This window comes from Crotalus tigris, unplaced genomic scaffold (genome assembly GCF_016545835.1).
Source record: "Crotalus tigris isolate CLP2741 ecotype Arizona unplaced genomic scaffold, ASM1654583v1 scf7180000018371.15429387391:27106975, whole genome shotgun sequence".
NCBI lineage: Eukaryota > Metazoa > Chordata > Lepidosauria > Squamata > Viperidae > Crotalus > Crotalus tigris.
This window is the reverse complement of record NW_024096970.1, coordinates 23,420,271-23,443,586: the sequence shown is the minus strand read 5'-3', so window position 1 is coordinate 23,443,586 and position 23,316 is coordinate 23,420,271. Positions and strand designations below refer to the sequence as shown.

The following is a 23,316-nucleotide window of genomic DNA, read 5'->3' as shown; positions in this document are numbered from 1 at the left end:
TTGTGTCCTCAGTAGCTAATGGCATGTAAGCATAACAATATGCATAGTTATATTGATATGTACATCTCTGGATATGTTGTATGATTAATATAGAACACAATAGTTTCTCCGTGTATTTGCTGCAGTACTTCAAGTCCTTGGAACAGTCAATACTTTACTTAGAAATGCAGACCTTGCTGGCAATGCTACATGAGCACTAGTCAAGGACAGGAAATAATTTGTAGACTGAAATAATGTTACATATTAAGGTCTTAAAATCAATAACTGTAATATTTTATAATATATGTATATCTATCAAAAAGATTCTGGACTGAACCATAATTTTAAGGCTGTTTCTATGATAATATGGAAGTACTTGTATTTTCTCCTTCAGGTCATATTGAAACTGCCTCCATGTGTTAGGTGAAGGGACATTTAAGAATTGGTCAGAATATATTGCTGAACAAATTATATCTGCCTGCCTAATACATAATAATTTCCATTAAGTGAGCAATGTAAAAGTACAAACTCAGACTTGCTTTGATCAAGAGCACAATCATGTAGAGACTTATGATCATTTTAAAAGCTTCATATGTACAATAAGCTCTGTAACAGTATATTTTCAGTCATTATTTTCTCTTTCTTTGATTTCCATTTAGCTTTACGTTCAGCAGATGAAAATTTGTGGTCTGCTTGGAGGTCCTTAATATAGTTGGTTGATATATTGCTTTTGAATGAATATTTTGGCCTTGAGCGCATAGAAGGATATATTTTTCAAAGACTGATAAATCCAATTTAGAGAGAATCCCAACAATTTCTTAATAATAAGCAAAATTTAAACATTTATTTATTTGTCAACAAATTTATATGGTGTCCAACTCACACAGGTGCCTCTGGCTGGCTTACAACATTAAAAATCTATAATATAAAAATCCCACCTTACCTCAGCCCATCCCATGGCAGGAGCAACCTAATCAAATCAACCACGTGATCAGCTCCATCGCCATTTGGGGTCCCCAGGGCCACTGACAAAACCACATCATCATAAATGTTCCTCCCCATGGAACTCTTTAGTAAAAAGCGAACGATTTATACAATCTGAAGAGAAACCAGATGAAAGCAGAACGTGAAACCAGAAACCAGAGAGAAATCAAAATCAAGCTTTTGTTTTGGAGGAATAAATATCACTGAAATCTGCATGTGAAATCAGGAAAAATATGACCCAGAAATGTTTTTAATTCATACAACTTTTATAAGCCAGTTATGTTTAAAAACAAGCACTAAAATATGTGTCTATGTGTGTGTGCGTGCACACACACACACATCTTTTCTAGAACTGTCAGTTGCCAACATTTCAGAAATAAGGCCATGACTATTTCAGTGTCCCTCTCAAGCACACTCCATTCCATTATTTTGCCCTTCCTTCCTTCCTTCCTTCCTTCCTTCCTTCCTTCCTTCCTTCCTTCCTTCCTTCCTTCCTTCCTTTCCCCACATCGATTATGTTATTTCAAATCCTAAAGGTATATTTTTCATAATATTTACCTCATGCAGCTTCTAGATGTGGGACTTTTGAGAAACTCCACATAGTCCACAGAGGTCATTTCAGCAGCAGATGCCAGTGACCTTAAACAGGCGCAAACTATTATTTCTTGGTGTATTATTTCCCTGAAGCCAAGAGATATTGATGAGGAATGCAGAAAGACAGGACAATGTTTTAGGAAGCCGATACAGTTACAGAATGCTGTAAAATTTATTTAGTTGGCTCATATGTGGCCTAATTCTTTTGGAAGGGGTTGTCTGTTATATTGAATGGTACTGTACATCAGTTCAAATCCCAGCTAATACTGTTTGATGGCCTTGGATAAATAATATAGCAGTGGCCTACTTAGAAAACCATTCCAAGGTTGAGCAAGCTATGGACTTATTATGCTTCACCTTTTAATATTTAACATTAATTTAATAGTGTAATTATTACTGTTCAAAACCATCTTCTCCTATCACTGCTGCTTCTTTTTATTATCTTGCCATTTTAAAATATATTAATGTGGTTTTAGGGGGTCGGGGTGAAGAATACCTGCGTTATTCTTTTAAAAAATATTCTCTTCACATGTCTCTATTCAATATATGTAACTTCCACATGTACAAATTTCTCGGTTGTTTTTTTTAAAAAATGTTCCCCTGAACTTGTGTTTTAAATGTCTGTGGCATCTACTTCATTTCTCTTGTTATTCTTACCTTTAAAGAATCCAGAAGTTAGTAAAGCATGACTCTTCATTCCTGAGACCGCACTGGCTATCCTTAATCAAGCTGTGCTTTTCTAAATGTCTCCATTTAATCTCCTAAAATGCTTTTTAAGACCTTTCCCCCCTGCCACAAAGGAATCAAAACTAAATGGTCTGTAATTTCCTGAAGTGTTCCCAGATCCTATCTTAAATAATGACATTAGGTTGGCCATTTTCCAGCCGTCAGGTTGTTCCTGAATGCAATGACTTTGTAAAACCTCTGCTGAATCTTGGATAAACTCTCCCCCACTGTCTCTTACAATCTGGATGAAGATTGATTGACAACATGTATTCCATGGAATGCCCCTCTTAGCTCTGCTATGTTGTTCAATACAATGTTCTTATTTTTTTTTAATTCCAATTTTATTGTTCTACCAATAACTTCAACAATTTACTAGCATATGAATGAACTTTATGAAATGAAAAGTATTTATTTTTTAAAAAAGAAAATAAGCACTTTTACAGTCATTCTAGCAATTCCTTTCTGTGTTCATCCAAAGGTTTCAAAATTCCATTTGGAGATTGTTTTATAGAATCAAGCATGATTTTAAAGCATTTTTCCTATTATAATTTGTAGATAAATATAAAATTGCTATTATGTTACCTTTCATATAATATCATCTAGAAATCTAATTTTGATGTATGGATTTAGCTATGTGTGAAGCATTGGAATAAGAATTCAGTTGAATTCATTTTGTGAAGTAATAAATTAATCATATTCCTGCTTATACTAACATAAAATGTTGGATGAAAAGTAATACTACCAATGTTATAGGTACCAACAGATGGCAATACCAATGTGGTTGAAACTCTGACATATTCTTTGGTATTTGTTCTTTCACTTCAGTTGATGGAAAGTTGATGTGAGAAAAGATTATATTAATATTGTTTGTGAAATGGAAGGCTTTACAGGCAGTCCTCGACTTAACAACCACAACTGAGCCCAAAATTTGTGTTGTAAAATGAGACATTTGTTAAGTGAGGTTGACCCCATTTTACAACCTTTCTTGCTACAGTTGTTAAGTGAATCACAACAGTTGGTAAGTTAGTAAAACGGTTGTTAAGTGAATCTGGCTTTCCCATTGACTTTGCTTCTAAAAAGGTCACATGATCACGTGACCTTGGGACACAGCAACAGTCATAAGTATGAGTCACTTGCAAAGCATCCGGATTTTGATCATGTGATCATGGGGATGCTACAAAAGTCCTAAGTGTGAAAAATGGTCGTCACTTTTTTCAGTGCCATTGTAACTTTGAATAGTCACTAAATGAACTGTTGTAAGTCAAAGTTTTGACTTTCTAAAGGAGTCCCTCCAGCTGGCATTCACTATCAGTTACAGGTTGTCTATGGCGATAACTGCACCGACATAGGAAATGTGTGTTTCTGGGCCCTAAAATTTACAGATGTGAACTGGGAAGAGTTGATTTTTGTGGTCAATAAAGAGACATTCTGTAATAGCAACAGATGGTTTTTGGTTTTTTTTATTAAAATATCCCTGTTTAAAGCAAAATTACAGAGGCAGAGGCACTACTTTTCTTTCAACCTCCATATAATTCGGGTTCTGTATCTCTGATGTAACATCTGTTATGAAACTTAGAAAATGGGATTTTTATTATTGTGCCAATCTGTGCCTGTTAGAATAACAGTCAGGTCCTTGATATAACTTCATATGAAAGCAACTGTGCTTCTTTGAAGGAAAGTGTTGGAAATGTTCTCCTACCATGAAATACAGTATATCTATATCTCCTTTTCTGTTACCTTGTATCCTTATCAATTTTTGAGATCTGCTGATGTATATGCATGTAAAACTGTTTTTGATCAATGTTATATTTTAAAGTTGATAAAAGACTGTCACCTTTTCTTATCAGCTATCCTGAGTGCAATAAATCAGTGACTCACTGTAATTTATCTGTATTTATTTTTAGATGATGATGATGATGATGATGATGATGATATCCATTTCATCATGTCTAAGTCTTGGCAATTTTATGGGCCAGGTTTCTCCACATCTTCCGGTCTTGCACTACTTTTCTGCAAAAGTTGATAGAGTTAGCAGAGATGGCTAAATTGACTGCCTTGATTAAAGAAAAGAATACAATTAATTTTGTTTCTTTTTGGAAACTGCTTTTGGACTTTGTGCTTGAGGTGGAAAAAATTAAAATTTGATTTTGGGTTTTGCTAATTAGATAAGTTTGTTGTTATAGAAATGGCTAGTATATATTATTATGTAAAAGTAATGATAGCAGTGTTCTAATATCTCAAGGGTTGCCACAAAGAAGTGGGAGTCAAGCTTTTCTCCAAAGCATCTGAAGGGAGGACAAGAAGCAATGGATGGAAACTAATCAAGGAGAGAAGCAACCTAGAACTAAGGAGAAACTTCCTGACAGTTAGAACAATTAACCAGTGGAACAACCTGCCTCCAGAAGCTCCAACACTGGAAGAAGAGATTGGACAGCCATTTGTCTGAAATGTATAGGGTTTCCTGCCTGAGCAGGAAGTTGGACTAGATGACCTCCAAGGTCCCTTCCAACTTTATAATTGTGATTGTGATTGTGATTATTAAAAAGTTAAGGTTGTATGTTATTACCTTATTCCACTGTGCCAAAAGGATCGGAAGTCACTGTTTTTCTTTTTCTTCTCCCCTTTACCCTCCCCTTTTTCCTCTTCCCCCTTTCCTCCCCTATTTTGCCATTATTTTCTTTTTTCTTTGTATTTCTGTATTTTATAGTTTGATAAACTAATAAAAATATGAAGAAGCTCATCTTGCACTACTTCTTTGAGTTTTTCTATACTCTGACTGGTGTCAGCTTTGATGGTGTCCAACTACCATGTTCCTTGGTGACCATGTTTCCTTTTACTGTTAACTCTTCCAAACATAATTGCTTTCTCCAATGAATTCCCCTGCATGATATGACCAAAATAAGTGAGATGCACTAAATCAATTTAGTGATTTTTCCTTCCATTGACATATCTGATGCTATTTATTTGTATCACACTTTTATTATCTTTACAAATAACTCAGGGCAGCAAACATATACAACATAGTTTCCTTCTCCTATTTTCCCACAAAAACACCTCTGTGAGGTGAGTTGGGCTGAGAGAAAATGACTGGTCACCCAGATGGATTTCGTGGCTAAAATGGGACTTGAACTCAAGGTTTCCTGCTTTATAGCCTGGTGCCTTAACGACTAGACCAAACTGGCTCTCGATAGCTCAGTATGCTAGCTTGGAAAGAAAGGATTATTTGGGATCCTCTTCAAGTATTACCTTTATTTAATTTTTTCCACCACAACATACAGATGTTTATATATGAAGCTAAGGCAAGAGTATCTGATTGTGGCAGCAAAAAACTTATTTTCATGCCTACACTATACATTGATTAGGCATCAAATAAAGGGCTTTATATTATAGATGGAAATTGTGTGCAATGAACTGGATATTAGCTTTTGTGTGTGACACTGCTGTTCCTTTCCATTTAGGCTTCACTTTAAAGCATCTATCTTAGAAGAATAAAGTGCAATAAATATGAATAAAAGTAATGAACAAAAATCAATTAAACAAATAAAAGAAAAATAAAGAGTTATGGGTGTACTTTTTATGGGGCACCATTTGTTTTAATGCTGAATTTATTATGTATATATAATTCAAGAAAAAGGTTCAGATGAATTAGAATCTGCTATGTGAGCTGCATTGGATGCCAGTTTGCTTCTGGGTCCAGTTTAAGATGCTGGTTATTACCTTTAAAGTCCTTAATGGTATGGAACCAGATTATCTGAGGAACTGTCTCATCTCGATTTCATCAACCCGTCCCACTCACGCAGGCAGGGAGGGCATATTACAGGCATCATCAGCTAAAGGATTTCAACTGGTGGGATGTAGTAAGAGAGCCGTCTCTGCTGGCCTATGGAACTTCTTGCCCCTAGAGGCAAGGCAGCCCCCCCCCCACTCTCCTGGTGTTCCGGAAAAGCATTAGGACTTGGCTACACCAACTTGCTTTGGGGTCTAAAAATGCCATGCAACTCTGAGATGATTAGTGGCTGAAGACAATTCCTCTGCCTTTTAATTTTGCAATTGTTCCTTTTAATTTTGTTTTCATCTGGTTTTTAAACTTATTTTTAATTTGCATATCATTTTCTTGTTTTATCTGTAAACCACCCAAAGGCACACAAGTGTGATGGGCAGTGTTCTGTTTCCGATGTAAAGGCATTGAGACGAGGCAGGAGTAACAATAGTCTTCTCTTTATTTACTCTCCAACAGAACCAAAACAAAATGGCACAGATTCCTTTATATATCCCTTTTCAGGGATGGTGTCAGCCAATCAATGCAATGGATTCTCCCGCCTTGCGTGTGCACAATAGGTTGGAGACAGCCTGTCTGGTCCCAGGCAACCACGTGGTCTGCCCAAGGCTCTCTGCAGCTTCCTGCACTGCTGAGTCACTCAGCAGGCCCAGGACATAACAGGCAGTATAGATATTTGATAAATAATAAATAAAAACAAAGACATTGTTTCTTTTTGCAAATGTGCAATATTCCAAATTCGATACAAAAAGTTAGGTTTCCTTTATTGTAAAAATGTACTTCTTAGAATTATACTACATAGAATGTGCTACATAATGGATTTATCTTACTCAAGTTTCATAAATCCATAGGTGAAAATATAATGTCCTGACTTAATCCTTTGAGACACAGTAATTACATGTAATAGATTCTGACAGATTGGAAGAACTCTTATCTTATTATATAGTTTGGGAACAATGGTGGAGGTTAGAATAAAACACCACATTGCTTCCTTGGTTCTTTGGCAGCTTTCTCCAAGTATAAAACACTGCCTGCCTGGACATTTTAAGGCTACTTGGCAAACCCACTGAATATACAGTGTAACTAAATCTGGACTGTCCTCCTTCCATATGAATTAATTGTATTCATCTGTATTTATTCATTATTCAGCCCTGATGACAAGCCTTAAGCAAAAGGCTAGCCGAAAGGTCCTTTTCCAATTAACTAATTAGGTGACTCATTCTGATAATAAATGAACATTATTGACTCCCTTGTACTGATTGTTGAACTCTGTAAATTAATTATCTTGCTGGAATTTTCTTTAGTCACATTCTGCTGTTATCAGACATTATTAAGGTAGAATGGGGCAGCACAGTGGGAAATCTTTTCACCCGTAAGATGAGCATGGTCATCCTAGGGATCGCCAATTAGGAAGGCTATTGTATGATAAATAAAGTTTCCCTGTGCTTTAATCTGATAAGATAATCACTAATTGCTATACTAGTGGGAATTACATGTTTTCCTACTTCAAGATTATTGCATGATCATGAACTATTAAAAGGAAAACAGGAACTTACCTTATTCCATACAGGCTTTCCAAAAATTTCAGCTCATGCATTCATTTTTATAATAAAGTTTAACATAAAGCATATACAGCTTTGTATGCATTACAGTTAACAACACAAGAATTCCGGATGAAAATATGAGTGGATAATCATTAGCAAGATCATCACCAAAGCCCAGTCCTCTAAATTAAAGAAAGAGAGAGAATTACAGAAAATTGTATAAAGCAAAATAAACCTTTATGGCCTTTTTGTGGTCTTCTGTTTCTGTTCAGCCAGTATTCTCATATCTTAAGATTTATGCTTTGGACTTTCTTAAAGTAGATTTTATTTTAAAGTGCTCTGCTCTGTTCAGTCAAACATCTATTTCAGTGTCCTATCCCAGATATGCAACACAAATGAATGAATGAATGAATGCATGAATGAATATATAGTTATATTATATATAATATTATATAATTTATAATACATGTAATTTATTCTCCACCTTTATAATTTTGATAAATAATTCAAGGCGATTAATACACCTGATACTCCTTGGGAAGCCAGCTTTACATGGAAACATTAACCTATATAAGTCTACGGCAGTCACGGTCTGTTGCTCTGAGACTGTTAAAAATGAGATGGGTATGCAAGTCTTGCCTGTAACAGAATTTTATTAAACTTTGAGTTCATCTAAGAAAGCTCACTTGCTTCAGTCTACAAATGCAAAGTTCAAATAATGTAAAATCTTTAATAATGATTCATCTTTCATTTCTATGCACACTATAGCTTATTGTAGCATTATGAATATATTATATTATTCTATTATTGCTGCACTGTTCTATAGAGTAATAATATACCATTGTTCTCTCCTTATCCTGACTGAGAACCATAGTTAATTGAAGGGCTTTCTAGACAGCCAATTCATAAAAAAAAAAATCAAATTTATAGAGTTCTTTTTTTCCCCTAAAAGTAGCATAGAGATTGTTAGTCATCATTCAAACAATTAGCTGTTGAAAAAAAATTAAATCCTTGCTCTCAAAACTGAGCATTTGCCTGAATTTTGAAGCAATTAAAATTACTGTTGCATTGCTTTTATTTTATTGCTTTTGGTATAGTACTTTATTTTTTCTGTACTAGAGCTCCTGGAATTAGGTGGTTCATTATAACTCATACAATACAAACATATAAATATACTTTGCAACAATATAGACAGGGTAATTTGAATGAAGGATGGGAGCTCAAAACTCTCCTCATAAATGTTTTCTCCTGATCGTATTTATACCAGACAGTATATTTGCTTATGAATGCTAGGCTAGCAATCATTACAGAGCCACCAGTTCCTACAACTCACAAATTACATCCTCCTTATTACTGTAATAATTTGTCTTGTCTCCTGCCAGAGGTCAAGGAATCCATTTATTTCCGGTTGTTGAAACAACATGTCAAGCAAGCCTTCTACAGCCATCCAGGAAGTGGAAATATTAACCTTGCCCAGATCTTAAGAAGACTGTCCTGCTGAAGTTACTCAAGGAATCATGGCCTTCACAAAACATTCATGTATATAATGTTGGCATCTGTTAGGATCGTATTGGGAGACGGAGAATTTATTAAGCTTTCTCAAGTGGGAAATATTTCTGTTTCCTAAATATATATGTAGCAGGAGAAAAAACACATCATTTTCTCTAAGCCTGCATAATCCACTTTTAACACCACCAAGTGTTCTAGAGAAGATCCAAAAGGCAGCGATTTACAGCATTGGTTCTCCTATTCTAAGGTAGCACCTGATGGAACCAATTAATCATATATAGACTGGACAATAAATATACAGCAAAATGTTGGAGATGTGGAAGCTTAGATGCAACTTATTTTCATATTTGGTGGACTTGTAGAAATATAAAAGCTTTTTGGATTAAGATTTGGTGGAACATTCAAAAGATTTTTAAGAGAAAGATAAAGTTTACGCCACAATTATTTTTATTAGGTGTTATTGTAGACTTTGATGTTAAAAAAATTAATTTGATGTTGAATCTTATAACAGCTGCAAGATTACTGGTGAGGCAATATTGGAAGAAAGATTCAGTGCCTACTATGGAAGAATGGATACTAAAGGTGTCTAATTTAGCAGAAATGGCAAAAATTTCCGCTTATTTGAAGGATTATTCATAAGAAAGATATATTTTGGTTTGAAGAAGATGGATAGATTATATCCAGAATAAATATGAGACTAAAAAGTATTATTTAGCTTATGAGTAAATTTTAGATTATTTTTAATAGTTTAATATGATTGAATTTATATTATTTTTAGTATTATTGTTTAATCATATTATTATTTTTGGTTTTTAATTTGTTAATATTTATTTTGAAAAGGAGTTAAAGTATGTTATGGATTTGATTGTTAGTACAGTTGGGTAATGTTAGTTAGATTATGATTGCTTATTTGTAACCCTGTAATCAGCTCTGGGAAGTGGGGGAGGGGTGAGGGGTGGGAGGGATTTGGGTTATATACTGTAAGAAATTTTTAAAACTTTTAATAAAATAAATAAATAAATATACAGCAAAACAAATCTCCATAATTCCCCTCCAATAGGATAATTTGGCATCATTGTAATGGAGCTCTGATCTAAGTCAAGGATTTCCTGGTCCACTTTGCTCCCACTATGCATTGTTTTTGAACATATTATGTACGTATTTGCCCTCTACTTGTATCCATTTATTTTTATTTATTAAATTTATATGCCTGCCATGGACAGGTTAAATAACTCTGCCAACTACATAAAAAGTTTTTTTTTCATTGTATGTTGTACCTGTCAAAGATGACACCCTTCATGCCATTTTTGGTAGGAATTTGGTAAAAATCAGGAAATCTATTCTCTTCCTACTCTTCTTACTCCCTGCAGCAGTGTCATACCTTTTGGGGCATCATTTGTTTCTTTTTTTATGTGATAGATGCATCTGTTCTATTTTTTGGTGAATTGTTGTACTTTTCTTTCTTTCTTTCTTTCTTTCTTTCTTTCTTTCTTTCTTTCTTTCAAAAAATCACCAAATACAGTCTCTCCAAGGCAGGCTTTTTATCTCGTGGCTATGAATGGGATTTTAAAGAACTATCTGGTAGGCCTAAAACATGACTTCAAGACCTTTTTTTTTTTTTTTTTTACTGATCATCTGGATGCTGTTCTTTTTTTCCACCTCTTTGAAACTGTTTACATTTTGTTACAATCATAGTTTGCCTTATCATTGTCTCTGCAGGAGGGCAATCATCAGTGAGATCTACTGTGAATACATTGCAGCTGATGTATCTAACCTGCACTTACAGCTAGACCTGCCAATAACTTTAGAACCATTACATTACACTTCAGCTCCTTTCTGAAGATCAGTTTCTTTTTGCAATGATTATTCAGTACTCTATGAACAAACAACAGCAGACATTATTGCTCTTTATTTATCACCTCTTCTTTCCAAAGAGAAATGTGTGGCTTTTAACATATTATTATTATTATTTATTTGAAGGAGGAACAGAAAATAGCTCACTCTTTCTCATCAGTTGATCATAACAATGTTAGCACTTTCTGAGTTTGAAGCACTCAATATTCATTATCTAATTAATTTTCAGAGCAGTTGGTGAGGCAAACAAAGAAACACCACCTCATTTTATAAGTGGGGGAGGGAATATGAAAATCTGGGGGCTGATTAGTATCGTGCGTGGCCAGATGGAATCAGTTACCAGTAGGTTGCAGATACCAGGTAGTCAATCATAATGCCAACACAATGATTTGGGATCTCAGCAAATGCCTGACAAGGACAAAATACTTAGAGAAAATATAAATTACCTTGAGCTCCTTAAAGAAGGATAGGATATTAATTCAATGAATAACTAATGCATACATATCCGTTAGCTTAAGATAAAAACATTGAAGGAGGCTTTATGAAGAAAGAAGCATGGCTTCTTAAAACTGCTTACTTGCACCAATTAGGGCAGCAGGAAAAGAGGCTCCATGCTGTCTTGGTCTGATATGGTTTCTCTGTCACAGAAACAAAAGGGCCTAGACTCTGCAAAATCTCACCTAATACAGTACCAACCTCCCCCCATTGTCCTACATTTGAGCCCACTATTTATGAAGCATGACTGAAAGAGCAGACTGCCACAGAAGTGGAAAAATGCATTGCTATCAAGGGAGGCTTCAGTGGGTGGGCTGCCCTCTCTAGCAACTAGCCCAGGAAGTGTAAGTCTCTTTATAGATCTCTTTATTTCAGAGAAGTTGTCAAGAATTCTCAGTTCCCTCTGAAGTAATCTATGTAGTACATTTTTAGCATTTTAATTGATAACGTTATTTAGTCCTGGAAACTAGACTTCTGTGTGTGGTAATTCATTCACAAATCATCACTATTTCTGCTTGATATATTAGATTCGTGCAGATAGTGATATTAAGATCTGCACAAATATAACCTAAACTTCCCTTTTAAAAATAACAGCTGTAAGCATAAGTGTACTTTCAGTCTACTTCCAATTTCTTCCTTCCCACATTCTTAGCATTTCAACTTCCAAGCAGAATTGGAGATTAAAATTATCCAAATTTAATATGGACCAGACATTTAAATTGGTTGAATAGATTTGTTTAATGATTTATTTTGCATTTACAGATTTTTTGTTACCCTGAAACTTTCTATTCTAAATGACAAAAAAAAAAAAAAACCAAAAACCACTTGATTTGGAGAAAGAAAAAATGGAAGGACCGCATTGCCTGTAACTGATAGGAATATGAAGTGTTTTCATTCCTAGCGAAGAAGAGAAGGTGGAAAACAAGGCAATCAACATAAGATTGCTTTAAAGAGTGGATACTTTTTAACATTAATTGGTGCTTGGGAGGGATTTTACTAGGTGAATTTAATACATTTTGCACTGCCTAAATATAATTTCTCTCCCCCCCCCCCCACACACACACTTCCTTTCCCATCCAGTTATCTCTTCCCCTTCACCCATCTCCATTTCCTTTTGTTTTGCTCTTTCTCTTTTCCATCCTTCGCAGTGCAGGGGCGAAAAGCCCATCCTTTTTACATTTTAAACCTGCTTCCTCCCTCTAGCAGAAAAATGGATAGGCAACTATGTGTCTGGTAAGCTTGTGTACATTTCTGTGCATCAGAATAGTTTGTATAAAGGGACTTATGGGTAGCTAATTAGAAAAGACTCTTGAAATATTGATTTTATATTTGGTAAATGCAATAAGATTAAAGGAGTAATACTGAACCACCCCAGATGATGGAATGGATTGTGAAGATAGCAAAAATAGCAAAACTGACCTACTTAGTCAGAGACAAAACAATAAATCTTTTTAAGAAATACTTTTATGGCAACCTTATATGGATTTTTTCCTGAAAATGGAAAAAAAGTGAAATAATGATTTCTGGATTTGATGAGGGGCTGAAGGGATTTTTGTAATATTAAAGAGGGAGGCAGGACAATGAATTTGTTTATTACTGTTGAAAAGAAGGCCAGAAGTCACTTATATTTTCTTGTTCTTGTTTCTTTAATTTCCTCCCTCCTTCATTTTGTACTGTACTTTCTTTAGATATTATTACTTTATATTTGTTTTTAATCTATGTAAAAAGTCTTAATAAAATATTATAGCAGCTAGGTAGCATAATGGTTGGAGTGTTGCCTTTGATGCTGGAGACTGGAGTTCAAATCCTATCTTACCAGTAGTGTCCCTGGACAAAAAACCCCTAACACTTCACCTGCCTACTTCAAAATATGAAAGTGACATGAACTAGGAGAGTCATGTTGGCTCGAATGTCACTCAGATCAACAAGTTGTGAATCTGTTGTTGAAGAATCAGGACAATCTGATGATAACTAGCCAAGGTACGAGCCAATCGCCAGACATTGTGGCAGGAGGACAGTGGTAGTGATAGATGTGATGGTTCCAAATAACAGCAACATCAGGAAGAAGGACCACGAGAAGCAGGAGACGTACCAGAGCCTGAAGGAGGAACTCAAGAGGGTGTGGAAAGTAAAGGCCAAAGTGGTCCCAAGTGGTGCTGGAGCCCTTGGGACTGTGACTCCTAAGCTGAGAGAATGGTTGCAACAGATCCCAGGAACAACATCGTATCATATCATATAATATAATATCATATCATATCATATCATCTTTCGGTCCAGAAGAAAAAATGTTAGGAACATTTTGTTAATGCTGCCCTAATAGTTAGTGGTCCTACTTTACCAGGAGTTGCATTCAGTGGTGGGATTCAAATATTTGAACCACCAGTTCGCTGTGTGGATGCCACTTCTGGAAGTCCATTCTGGGCCTGGGCAACAAAAAATTAGCTACCGGTTCTGCTGAAGTGGTACAAACTGGCTGAATCCCACCAATGGTTGCATTCCTTAATCAGTAGAATTATGGAGCATGTAGACATTCAGAAAAAAAGCTTAATAAAAATCATTTAATTTTAAATTACAGGAGGGCACTCAGCTCTAAAGATAAAGATACATTATAGTTGGGAAATGTTTGATTTAATACAGTGCAGTAGAAAGGTAGAGTTTTAAACATAAATGCTTGCTTCATTTACTTCAAAGAGCACAGGGCTTATTACCATTTAGTTCAAACCTAGTACTAATCCTTGGATTTATGCTATGATAACCTAATCAATTATGGGTTTTTCAGCTGCAAATATGAAGTACCTGTAAATACAAAATGATAAGGAAAAAAAATCTGGATTTTCTAAAGTAAGGATCTAGTAGAAAGAAAAGCCAGCTCTGGATAAGCCTAAATTGAAGATGTCAATATATTAATGTTCATTTCCACTTCAATATTTTTTTTAGGTTTTTATTCACCTAATCCCTGAAACATTTTAAACTGATAGAGTATGTGTTAGTATTTAGGATATTTAGGATATAATCTTCTGGTCTGCACATTTGTGAGCATGAGCAGCATTTTTCAGAAGTATGATGAGCTTCTAATTGCATGATTTTTCAGCCATAAAAATTATTTTCATGCTAACTATAGATTTGTTGGAGCTGATTTCCAATGCACATTAAGACAACCAAGTTGAACAAGGTTGTTCTTATATCTATCATGTCAAGTTACCCTTGAACTATATTCAAACACTACAGCTAATGCAAAGATTTTTGTGACAACTTTCTTGAATCTCAGCTTGTTTGTAGGCACAATTTAAGATACTGATTTAGCTCTAGAAATTCTTCTACTGTTTGAGATAATAAAGGACTGCTTTTTCCCATGCCTAATTCAGACTGGTTGTGACAATATCAAAACTTTCTCTCCTAGAATGTTATGTTATTATATGTTTTGTCATTGCAACATGACTCCCACATGCAGTGGTGTGAATATTATGAATTCATATTATGAACCTCTCCTAGAGTTGACTATTTTTGGAAGAGGAATAACAAGGAGGAGAAATTACACTTAAGTGGAAAGTGTGCTCTGCAGATCTAACAATTGGATCAGCAGTGGAGTTCATGGGTTTGGGAGGCAATCAGATCAGATATGATATCTTGTTAGAGAAGTTGTCTTGGTTGTCAGTTTCCAACATAGGAATGATGGATGTTATAACCCCTCAAGCCTTAAAAGTACCAGATTAAAAGACTACCCTCTACACTCCTATTTTACTGCTTATGTCATGACTAGTTTGACCTTGATCTTCTTATTTAAATTTATTCTTGTTCCTCCTAATTTTTCATTCCTTTGGAAGTTTTCATTTTCTCTCAATAGACAAGAATAGTTTATTTCTTCAACAATGCACATGCATTAAATTGCAAGTAGCTATTTTTCTTCCACCAGTAAATTCACATCACACTGTTTATTGTGTTGAACAGTAGACCAATCGATTCTCCCTTCCCTTTCCTGCCCAAAACAGAATTCCTTCACAAGCAACCTCCCATCTTCAGGCCTGCTAACTCTTATTTGTGTTCCTACCCCTTCTATTCCAGAGCAGGGGCACTCCAGGGCCTTCTGTTGTTGATCCTCTCCCTAAAAATAAAAATGACAGCTTCAGCAAAGGAGGCAGAATTGCAGTGAGCTACGTGGGAGAACAATGCCATGAATAAAGAGCTGAACCTTGAAGGAAATCTCTATTGAGTAGAAATACAATAGGGGTAGCTAATTCAATTAGCAACTGATGCATGTCCCTTGAACAAGTTTAAGCAGCATTTTTGCAAGAGTAAGAAATAAAAAAGCCACTGAATAGTTTACAATATATAAAGTTTTAACTGGTACAGTAGAACACCCCCTAAAAAAAGTAACAACAAAAACTAAGCAGTAACTAAAGGTGATTTAGGTTAGCTTAACTAAGTTCTTATTAGGCTGTTATTGTGTCAAGTTATTTCAAAGCTCTTAAGACATAGGCTGTAATTTTATACCTGCTTGTATGGGAGCACACCCCACTGAACTCAATGGGCTTTATATTTAAGACTGTTAGGTTGCTCCCCCATTTCTACTTAAGGAAGCAAACTTTTAAGTGAACAGCATTGTTTTCGAGCATAACTAAAAGCCTTGTAAAATACTTTGTTTTATGTCGTACAAAGCAAAATACCTTCAATTATCTGAATATATATTATGCATAAAAATTCAATGAGATTATCCATGATCAGCAAGAGATCTGGACTCACAAATTCCTATTTCAGTCTTCAAAACAAATGAAGTAGCAGGAACATGGCCTGGTGTATGTCTGGCTATTACGTGTACTTTCAGTCTTCTGCATTATACAGTTCTCTTGAAGATATAAAATATGACTTTCGTTTTTTATGAAGCTACCTCCATTTTTCACCCATGTAATGGATTGTTAATCCTGATAAATCAGCCACCATCCCAACTTGATGTCTTCCCAATATGTTGGGACTGCATCCTGCAGAAGTCCCACATGTAAACCATGATGCGTGTGAATTCTGAAGACTTGGAGAATGTGAACTGGGAAAAACTACTATAAGATCCCACAAGAACTTCCTTTAAGCCAGACATGTCAAACACAAGGCCCGGGGGCCGGATGCAGCCCGCAAAGTGGTTTCATGTGTCCCGCGAAGTCATCCTGGAAATAGTGAGGGAATGGCCCCTGCTGCCTTGGCCCTGGCGCAGGCTAGCCAGGAGCCAATGTACAATTTTGTGGTGGCCATCTATGCTGAAACGCATTCAGTCTTAGCTCCACAAGGCCATCTGGAAACAGTGAGGAACCAGCACCTGCCATATCGGCCCCACCCCCTGGGTATATGCTGGGGAGGTGTTGCTCTTTGTGAGGAATGAAGAAATGCACCATCGCCTGGAAGTGGCCAGCAAATGGCCCTCGCCTACTTCACATATCCGGCTTGATGGGCTCTGGGGGAGGGGTTTCAGCAGGCAGGCGGTGCTCTCCTCACAGCGCCGAGAGGCTGAGCCAGGTGGATCATGCCTTGGCACATGCCCTGGTCAGACTGATGTGGCCCTCAATGAAATTGAGTTTGACACCCCTGTTTTAAACTATAAATGAAATGCCCAGGATTCTCATTCAGAGGCTGATCTTATAATGCCTTTATCTTGCGTTATTAAGGATAGAGTGAAATTCTTTAGTTAAGGGTAATGCCCCTTGTATTAACAAGGTATCATGAACTGAAAAGGTATCTGCCTTGAGTGCTAAGACTCAATATGAAAGATGTATGATCAGTTTGATACTTTTATTATTATTAACTTTACTCTTAAAGTCAAGCATGTATGAATTCATGTCTAAACATGTATTTATTTCACTATTCTGGATGTATATATTTTATTTCTATTTTAATTTTCCAACAGTGTCCTCCACACAGCTGATTTACAGTTCAATACAAGCATACATGACTTCCCAATACCTTTGTCCCAAACTCTAGCTGAGTTTGCTATAGTCATTTCTAACTGAGATTTTGTAACTATCTTCCCATTTTATAATTAATAAGCAAACACAATTATTTCTTCACCTCCGAGCATTGTTCCCAGACAGCACAGCATGGTCTCCCAAATCAATTCCCTTTGGCATCATTTTTCATACTCTTCTAAAGCAAGGACAGAAAGCTGAGTTGCAAAGGTAGAGTAATGCCCTGATGCCCTCTTTTTAAATATGGATCACATTTATATGGCCATTTATCTAACTAATGGAACTCTGGTGGCAAACAGGAAAAAAACATATCCAATGCATTAAAAGGGGGAAAGATACCCTCTAAGATTAAAAATAAACCATCAAGTTGAAGCCCCTTAAAAATATTTTAATCCCCCCTCCCCGAGCTCTCCAAGAGCAGCCCAACATTATCCCAACTCTCTCCTGATTCTCTGCTTTAAAAGAACTATTATAGAAGTAAAGAATTGCATAGCATTTTCCAAAACATTTGACCTCCAAATCAGAAAAGACAGCATTTTAGCCCTCCATCCTAATTTTTTTTATCATGTGCTTGTTCTTGAGTTAACGACTGATACACCTGATAAATGCAGAGTTGTTGTTGTTTTAATACTTACCTCAGATGAGATTGTTTCTGTTTTTTCTGAGTCTGACTGAGAAATTTGGAACAGCAATTTTCTTTCTTTCTTCCAAGAGTTACTGAGTTACTGATTTTTAAATATCTCAGCAGCCAAACCAGAGAGGATAGCAAGTACAATAGCTTCAGTAAAGTTCTGAAGAGAAAACAGAATTAAGTATTTTTCAAATATAGATAATATTTATTCCCAATATTTATCATCATCATCTTCCTAGCGTTATTCCCACAGGTTCAGGCTTCGCTTTTCGGATCGACAAAAGTCATTTTACACAATCAAACACAGCAACCGGGTCCAACTGGGCAATTTTCATCTCTACAGTTATTGTGTATAAATATTCCCAATATTTATACATGATGAAAAAGTCCCGGTAAATCAGGTGATTTTCTAAGAAAAACTACTATGTCTCTGGGCCTATCTATTGTACCCATTTCCATATAAATGCCAATTTTACAGTATATTATTTATGGATGAATGTGTGATGGTTTCAGAGATTGAAGCATTTAATTTAATGGAAATGTGGCACTGTTATGAAAATATAGGTAACAATTTTAAAGTTGGGCTATTCCATCACATATACGATGGAGATACTTTAGTGCTTAATTAATTTACATGATTTTCATTGTTAAATAGATGTTATCCTAATGTTACTGAACAAATGTTTAAACACACAATTCTTGATTTTATGCTATAAAAACCAATATAAGCTACATTCTTCAGTTCCTTTTGGGGGTGGGAAGACAGAGTATACAGTTCTTAAACAAATATTCTTGCTATTCTTACAATTTTTGCCCTTATACTTTTAGAACAGTTTATTTTCCAATGGAAGAAAGAATGAAGTTAAATTATCAGAAATATTCTTTCTTGTTTAGAACTGCATTATCTTAATCTTTTTTAGAAATACCTCTATTGCCCAATTCATTTTTCTTTAAGTCTACTATAATCTGGTTGTGCCTGTTCATTTCCAGTGAAAGTTTGTATATGTGTGCCTTTTGAAGATTCCTGCTAGAAGTAGAATTTTCCCCCCAAAATATTTTTTTTTAAAGATTGCAGGCATTCTTATCTTTACCCCTTGTCATTAATGGGCAAACGACTAATTTATTTCTGATGAGAATTTATATGGTTTTCTGCAATTCAGATAAAAAGCATAATTGCTGACAAGACCAGGGCAATATTTAAATTACTTCCTTGTTGTCAACACATTTCTCCTTCTTAAAAGTGAATATCTCTGAAATTTGATTTGTGCAGAACCCTTGTGGACTCCTCATTCAACTGTACTGCACCTGTCACCTGTGTGCTAGCATTCTGCTTAAGGATCAATTTACATAACCTCATTTAATGGGTTCATAAATCATACCCATTAAGCCCAGCTAACAGGAACCAAGGGTTCTAATTTATGCTGCCTTTCATAGCAGAAAATTGGGAGGCTGGAGCCTGTGGATAAAGAACCCAGGTCTTGCCTTTGATTGTTGATTGTGATGGTAAATGTATGGATGATGAGAACAGATTTTCACTGTATTGATTTCCTGCCAAAGCACAGCATGCTTTATTGTGAAAGGAGGCCTTTGGCAGCAATGCTAAAAGTGCCGGTTGTTTAGAAGCCCTTTGCCAAGATGACATCGAAGACAATACAAGCGGGTAAATACTAAAATAATATCAAGCTGAAATGTTAACCTTTTTTAATAAGAAGCCCAAACAGTCACAAAAGCAGTTTCCCCAAATTTAAAGATTTGTCTCAGAGACATATAGTAAGCCAAGTATACAGTAAATACTAATGTACAGAATTAATGAAGTCTTTCCCAGTTTGCTTACTTGTTTATTTACGTCCATGAATTATACAATCCTCAACTGTATGCAGATATTAAAATCTACATAAGAATAAATATAAATTCAGAACTCTCTGTCCAGTCATTGTTTTTAGCCTTTACAGAAATTAGTGTTCAAGTATAGTAAAATTTCTATTATTTTCACTCCCTGGGATCATGATATTATGTGTGACCCTGGCCCTCTGCCCAGAATCATATCCATCTATTTAATTCTGTCCAAAAATCAATGAGGAACTCTTTACTCAGATTGCCTATTTGGCAGAACTGTTGTCTTGGGGAACTGTTGCCTCATAAGGGGATCAAAAAAGTTAATATGACAGCCAGAATGTTGCAATAGAAATCCTATCTTTGTTTGTGCATGTTGTGACATGCTAAAAAAGGGATGCGGCTTCAAACAAATGGTTTGAGCTCCTGTGGACACCCCTGACTTTTGTTTTGGCTGAAGGATTAGAATCAAGAATAGCCAACACTCCAGAAGACAGGCTTAAGATACAGAAGGATCTGGAGAGACTTGAACACTGGGCACTATCTAACAAAATGAAATTCAATGGTGAAAAAAGCAAGGTTCTACATTTAGGCAAGAAAAACCAAATGCACAGGTATAGTATAGGAGGTACCTTGCTCAATAGCAGTAACTGTGAGAGGGACATCAGAGTCCTAGTGGACAATCACCTAAATATGAGCCAGTAGTATGCTGCAACTGCTAAAAAGGCCAGCACAGTGCTAAGCTGCATTAACAGAGGGATAGAATCAAGATCACGTGAAGTGTCAATACCACTTTACAATGCCTTGGTAAGGCCACCCTTAGAATACTGCATCCAGTTTTGGTCACCGCGATGCAAAAAAGATGCTGAGACTCTAGAAAGAGTACAGAGCAGAGCAACAAAGATGATTAGGGGACTGGAGGCTAAAGCATATAAGGAACGGCTGCTGGAATTGGGTATGTCTAGTTTAGTGAAGAGAAGGACGAGGGGGGACATAATAGCAGTGTTCCAATATCTCAGGGGCTGCCACAAAGAAGAGGGAGTCAAGCTATTTTCCAAGGTGCCTGAAGTCAGGACAAGAAGCAACGGGTGGAAACTAAGCAAGGAGAGAAGCAACTTAGAACTAAGGAGAAACTTCCTGGCAGTTAGAACAATTAATCAGTGGAACAACCTGCCTCCAGAAGCAGTGAATGCTCCAACACTGGAAGTTTTCAAGAAGAGACTGGACAGCCATTTGTCTGAAATGGTATAGGGTTTCCTGCCTAAGCAGGGGGTTGGACTAGATGACCTCCAAGGTCCCTTTCAACTTTACTATTATTATTGTTGTTGTTGTTGTTAATTATATCTACAATATTCCCAGAGATACTTTCCAAAACCATGACCTGGATGATTGAGAATCTCCATAGACATGTCAATAGTAAAATACAGTCCCTCTTAACGATCTTTCAAAACCTTTCCTAACCTAAATGTCCTCCAAATGTAGGAACCCTAATTAGCATGACAATTTTGGGAGCACCATTCTCAAAATACTCGAATGACATATACAGTATGTTACTTGTTTCAAGTAACTTGTTTCAAGTAAAAAGATGCTGTTTGATTTTTAGCACAAGTTTTATTAAATTTAGTGATTGAGTCTAAACTGCGCTTGCCGCCCATTATTTTTTTAATTATTTTCAACAAAAGGCATGGGACCTATGAATCATGCTGGCTGACCCAGTTCTCTTCTGTACATTCAGTGGAAGATATTAATCTCCTAAGCATGCACAAACAGTTCATATTTTTAAAGAATGTATTAAAATTAGAGAAAAAATCTTGATCCTGATCTCTTCTTTATCTGCTTAGTTAGCACGGACTGAAAATGAGGATATGGTTCTTCTAAGGCCTGGTGAGTCATATCAATATTTTCACATTCATGCTGACTAAGCATATGAAGAAGAGAGCAGAATCTTGACCAAGAGTTAATCTTATTCTAATCTAATCATCTAATCTAATCTCTAGTCTAATCTTAATGAAAAGATGAGGATATGGCTCTTTTAAGGCTTGGTGTTGACAATGAAACTATCAACATGGTAGGTAGCTTTTGCCTTTTAGGATCAATCATCAATAGTAAAGGTACATGCAATCAAGCAATATGCTACAGACTAGCATTTGGTAGAGCAACCATGAAGGGCTTAGAAAAGATATTCAAATTCCACAGCATGTCTATACCTACAAAAATAAGAATCGTACAAGCCATGATATTCCCTGCAATATTCTATGGAAGCAAAAGTATGCTGACTATGCAAGACTGAGCCTGCCATTTTTTTTCAATCCTTGCATAAAATCAGTTTCATGTACATCAGGGTTTGTGTGCCAACTATATGAAATTAGTACTACAGAGATTTGAATTATATATCAGAAATCCAAAGCCAGATCTCATTTCTTCTATTTTAAAAGATACTAAATGAAGACAATATGATATAAATCTGTTGGGAGATACTCTTTCCTTACATAAATTCAAATCAAATTGTTGGATATCTGTGGCAAGCATTTAACTTCATTGAATAACCTGTGGAAGAATGTCCAATAATACACTATGCATAATAGCATATCCAGGAAATAATTTGCTGACATTATTCAAAATTAATGTTATGGTTCATTCATCAGAGAAGGAAGAATATTAGCAAGCTCTTGGAATTCAGTGACATTAAAGTACAGATGCAGTTGTAGAACAGACTCTGTGCTTGCAGCATTCAATATTTTATTTACTACATCTAATCAACATTTCAAATATCACAATATTGGCACAATATTAGAAGTTCTGAGACTGCACACTCTGGCATTTATTTACACATCCAATCAAATCTTATAGAGCCAACCAGCTCTAGGTCCCATACATACATACATACATACATACATACATACATACATACATACATACATGCCTATATTGGTCCCCGTAATAGTTTGCATAGCTAATATTAATATGAGTAAAATGCAACAGAGAAAATAAGCAGAGAAAATTAAGCAGTTAGGAAGATATTATGTCTAAACTTAATCTGAATCGCAAGCTGCCCAGTTTAACTCATGCCCACCATTTGAATGAGATTCAAAATAGAAGCCCATCACTTACTTCCTTTTTTTTAACAGAATGAAATGAATTTTTCAGGCACTCTAAATTCTTTCAGGGTGGTGATGCTGATCCAATATCACAGAAATAAATGCAAAAGTTGGGAATTACCCTTCTTTAAATTACGTGTTTTTAAAAGAAGCACCTATATTCTTTCTGAGTTGTGGCAGAAATACATCTTTCATAAATGTGGTGTTATCCTGCCTATGGAGATCAAACCTGTCTAATTTCAGACTCTAGGGTCCATGAGGGCTCACCCCACCACCCAGAGGCAGTCATTACAGATTTGAAATGAGAATCATTTCAGTATATGGAGCAAATAACTGCTTATTC

General features: G+C 35.8%; 1 pseudogene; it reads right to left on the bottom strand.

The window, feature by feature from the left end:
- Positions 1-990: 990 nt before the first annotated feature.
- On the bottom strand, positions 991-1,097 carry LOC120311885 (annotated as a pseudogene).
- Positions 1,098-23,316: the final 22,219 nt, after the last annotated feature.